The sequence below is a fragment of the Canis lupus genome, chromosome 16, assembly GCF_011100685.1.
Source record: "Canis lupus familiaris isolate Mischka breed German Shepherd chromosome 16, alternate assembly UU_Cfam_GSD_1.0, whole genome shotgun sequence".
Classification (NCBI taxonomy): domain Eukaryota; kingdom Metazoa; phylum Chordata; class Mammalia; order Carnivora; family Canidae; genus Canis; species Canis lupus.
The window spans coordinates 46,436,013-46,440,985 of record NC_049237.1 but is presented as its reverse complement, the minus strand read 5'-3'; the positions used below and the strand labels follow the sequence as shown (position 1 = coordinate 46,440,985).

The following is a 4,973-nucleotide window of genomic DNA, read 5'->3' as shown; positions in this document are numbered from 1 at the left end:
TCTCAGGCTCGGAAAAAAAGGGTTTTCTGCCTTTATTTCGGAATAGAGAAATAATTGAAGCTAATGTTTCAGGACTGTACATTTCTAACATCATTAGATGTTAAAAACAAAGAACAATTCCAAAAAACAAAAACAAAAACACACTGATCAAACCCAAGATGATGGAAAACCCACTAACCCAGATCACATTTGTCAGATCTCTTGGCAGATGACAAACCTGTGACCTGTCCTGAGTAACACGTCTTGTCTTGTCTTCATCCTGGGCTCCAAAGTCAGGCAGAAATTACCCTAGGAGATCCACAGGCTTGGGTTTGGAGGGTCCCAAAGGGGCCAGGTGGAGCCAAATCCAAGAAGGGAGACTTACAGTGTAACCCTGGTGAACCAGAGAGTAGTCCAGGGTCACTCCAGACTCCCAGCTGCCTTTTGGACCATATCGCGTGGAGATATCTGTACACATTTACACATATGAGATAAATATATACATATATATGTACACACACATAGAGATACATGCACACACATATGTAAATATATGTGCATATATGGCATCTTTGTTGTTTTATTTGTATTTTAATTAGTTACCCTTAAAAAGAGAAGGATATTATAGGGTAGTCATTCCCATATGCTAACCAAAACGAATGCAAGCAAAAGGCTTTGAATAGCGGTGTTTTTGTTTGTTTGTTTGTTTTAAGAAATTCTTAGCATGAGTAAAAAATGGGAGGTCCTGGATTTGAGTCCTCACTTCTGCCACAAGTCTTAAGATATAAAACTTAAGCAAGTCTCTTAAATCTCTCACAGATGGTTTCTTCATCTGTAAAACCAGCAAGATAATCACACTTCACCTACCAACCTACAGGATTATTTCTAGGGTTGAGGTGCTTAATAAACATATGAACTATTACATATAAATTCTAAGGCAGTCTCTTGATGTCAGGTGTTAGTAATATTAACAACTCAATTGGGTAAAGTTTGCATTCACATCAACGTTAACTGAAAAAAAAAAAAAAGTGCGTGGCTCGCTTCCTCACACTCCCTTTGCATTTTGTTCCTCCAGGCGTAGTAAATTAAGTTTCTGCAGACTATGATTAAATTTGTTAGTGGGAAACAAAGCAATTAGACAATGAATAATAGCCCAGAGAGGATACAGCTGAAGATTTGTGCAAAAGACTCATGAGGGCAGGTTTGATGCTGAGCAGGTGTTCTCTCTAATTGTCTAACGTGAGGTTGATTGACTTTGGGGAACTACAGCTTATTCCCAGGTGGGTGAGACTTAGGGCCATTGGTTATTCGAGATTTGGAAGGACGCAGGAGATCCTGTGGGAGGAGGGTAGGGAGATTTTGCAAGCATTAAGGTAGAGAGCTTACCTTGAATAAGTCTTATTCCTGCACACAAGCCCATTCCTTATCCCTGCTAGGGGATGCCAGCCTGCGCTGGAGCAGCCCGAGATGGTGAACCGACAGTCCCCTGGAGAGCCTGCTGTAGGTGTGGCAGCGGGGCGTGCCAGGATGGGGAGGGGCGTGCCAGGTGGAGGGGGGCGTGCCCGGGGTGGAGAGGGGTGTGCCCGGGACGGAGGGGGCGTGTCTGGGGTGGAGAGGGGTGTGCCCGGGGCGGAGGGGGGCGTGTCCGGGGTGGAGAGGGGTGTGCCCAGGCTGGAGGGGGCGTGTCCGGGGTGGAGAGGGGTGTGCCCGGGGCGGAGGGGGCGTGTCTGGGGTGGAGAGGGGTGTGCCCAGGCTGGAGGGGGCGTGTGTGCCCGGGGCGGAGGGGGCGTGCCCGGGGGCGGAGGGGCGTGTCCTTGCTGGAGGGGGCGTGTCCAGGGCGGAGGGGCGTGTCCTTGCTGGTGGGGGCGTGTCCGGGGCGGAGGGGCGTGTCCTTGCTGGAGGGGGCGTGTCCGGGGCGGAGGGGCGTGTCCTTGCTGGAGGGGGCGTGTCCGGGCGGAGCGGGGCATGCTGGGAAGCCCCATGGCCGGCCCGGCGGCGGGCGCGTGGCGGCTTCCGAGGAGGAAGGTGGCGCCGGTGCCGCGTTGAGCTCTCCGGGAAGTGGCCTTGCCCGCTGGTGTCCCCTGTGGAGCTGTTCCTACACGACAGGACAGCTTGGATCGTTTACAGCCGGCCTCTCTCCTCCAAAGAGGCGTTTCCTGGTTGGTGGTCGGGGCCTGCGCGACCTGGGCCGCCCCTGCTGGGCCCGAGCTCAGCGCCGCGGGGACGGAGCCCCCGAGGATGTACTTCCCTTCCCCGGGCGTACTGACCGGCCCCGCGAAGTGCCGAGGCCGTGTTTCCAGTCCCCGTGTTAACGGCGTTGCCTCTCCGACCGGCCCGAGGGATGCTTGCCTTGAGACCAAGCCTCAGCCCCGCGAGAGTGGATTATGGGCGAAGTCCTAGAAACCACACTCGGACCTGACCGCAGCACGCAAATTGGAACCTAGCTCCGTCATCTCCAACAACAAAGGGTTTACGCTTTTTCTTCTCTCTTTGATGTGACTGGCTGGGATTTGACGCTGCACTATTTAGATTCTTGGTCGGATCTCACACTGGAGGTTTTCCCACATGATAAGTGGAAAAATCTCCTAACTCCCAGGTGAAATGATCATTCCTGTGCATGTCATAGGTAACCTGATCCCGCTAGGCTCAAAATTGAGGGCAAGTAGGTCCATCTGTGCAAACTGTCACTTCCAAACTATTAGCTTCCAAATCCTGCTCTTTTCTGAAAGTCTGATTTTAAATATTCGGTGAAGTGCATTTCAGTGTATTTGTGAAATTTTCTTGTTCTCCCCTTCCTGTTAGGGCTTTGTGATCCTCTCGTGGGAAGGACCGTCCGTAAATCAAAAGCAATTGGGAGTTGCCTCAGGAGATTCACGAAATAGAAGAGCTGAAGGGAAGGATTCCAGTTACTCAAAAGAAAATACTTAATCGTTGGAAAAATACTTCTTCGATAGCCAAGGAATGTTGTTATTGTGGATCATGTCTAGTGTTCTAGGTCAGAGCAAATACAGTACAAAATTCAGAACCCGTTTACGACCAAAATCATCACCTGTTAAGGGTGTCAACTTGTGTCATTTTAAGCTAACGAACATTTTTAAATGAAATTAAGACTTTTGCTTTGGGAATCACTTCATAAAGATAGAGCTACAGACACAGGTACACATAGAAACACAGTTCTGTGTCGATCACTTCAATGTTACCTTTCAATGCAGAGAAATAAATTTTTCTTTTTTCGACTTTATTGTTTCTACTTGACAATATAACTCATTTCCATCCTTGTTATTGACTCTTTTTCCTTAAAACACAATGGAAATTATATGAGTTTTACCAAAAAAAAAAAGTGTTGAATAACATAAAAATGTGTAATATAAATCATAACCTCCTTCCACAATGACTGCTCCCTCCATCCCCCCAAAATAACTACCTTTGGATGCTTGATGCTTCATCCTTTAGATTTTTTTCATATATGCATACACTAACATGTATTATTATTTTACAATAAAGGGACATTTGAAAAGTTATTCTGTCATTTTACTTTTTCACTAAGTTGATCTTAGATAAGCTGTGCTAATATTTGTGTACTTAATTCTTTTTAAAAAGCTATATGAAAAAAGAAAAGCTATCTGGTAGTCCATCGTGTGGATGTACCATCATTCACATAACCAACCCTTACTAATGTATATATTGGTTTTGTCCAATTTCTCTTTACAGTTTTGCTTCTTGAACTCTTGAACTATCTTTTTTTTTTTTTTTTTCCTTTTCATTGCCTCTCTACCACTACCAATTTGGTGTTTTCTAGTGACCCAGGGCCACTTTACTCCTTTTTCATTTAGCCTATTTTCCAAAATGTTTTTCTGACTTTTAAGTCTTGTCCTTTCCTTTTGAATCTTCTCTTTTCATACTCTTTATTTTCCCCCCCATAAAGGACAAAGGTCCTCTTACACAAAATCTCTCTTCTCTGGTACAAGTGTGAGCTCCTCACCCTCTTTCCAACCCCAGCGGTGAAGAGAAAGAGGCAGGGAGTATTACATTTCTGATAAGAAACAAGAGGAGAGGCTGCTACTGGCAGGGAGCCTTGTCAAGATCTCGCTCATTCTGAGCAGTCCATTCCCACGTGAACAACAATGAATGGAGATTTCACCCGCCCACCCCACATTGTTCGAGCTGTCCTTTGCCCTTTCTGTCAAATCTTGGCACCCAGGAGACAGCAGAACATGTTCTGAATTCAACCCTGGGGAGCCACCGATCAATATCACTTGACTCTTCTTACCCATTAGTTGTTCTCTTTCTATGCCTGACGTGGAGTGATGCCTAAGCTATTCTTTGTCATGGCCCCTGCTCAGTTGGCCCAGCTAACCCCTATAGGGTGGGATGGCCTTCTCCATCCCCTAGGCAGAGTGCCACAGGCAGGGAGCAGAGCATGGACAAAGTCTTAGGACATAGGTTCTCTTACTGCTTCAGCTGCAGGCTCCGAGGCTGTGGAGAGTTACTATATTTTACCTCTTTCTGATCTTAATTACCAAATACCAAGAATATTAACTGTCCACTTAACTAATGGAATACTATAAAAATGAAAATTTATAGAAGCTTTGAAAGTCAGATTCCGCAGCCCCCCCAAAAAATGAGGACCTGTCTGCATCCTCACAAGAAAAAAGTTTACTATTTTACATGTCTCCACTCCTTTTTTTGATACATATATTACAATTGACTTCCCTTTTCTTCCCTTTCCTCCTTTTCTGTTTTTCTCCGTCACCTACCTATTCCTTCCCATGAATTAATTCTAATTTATGGAGCACTTACAATATATGTATACTTGTCTCCAATGAGACCTTCTTATGGCAGAGTTGTTTTTTGTTTGTTTGTTTGTTTGTTTGTTTGAGGGGGTGGGGTGGGTTCAGAGAGGAAGAAAGACAGGACTGTTGTCATTTTTTTTAAATCCTAATTTTTTTTTTTTAAGTTGCTCAAATTTCTTTTGTACCTGAAACATTCTCTGG

General features: G+C 45.7%; 1 long non-coding RNA gene across 2 annotated transcripts; it reads left to right on the top strand.

The window, feature by feature from the left end:
- The first annotated feature begins 1,942 nt into the window (after positions 1 to 1,942).
- Positions 1,943 to 3,500, top strand: LOC111090339. 2 transcript variants are annotated; one of them, XR_005371123.1, is made up of 2 exons: positions 1,943 to 2,575; positions 2,782 to 3,500. It is a non-coding gene; the product is annotated as an uncharacterized LOC111090339 (long non-coding RNA). The 2 variants fall into 2 exon arrangements; XR_005371122.1 differs by having other exon boundaries at positions 1,943 to 2,641.
- Positions 3,501 to 4,973: the final 1,473 nt, after the last annotated feature.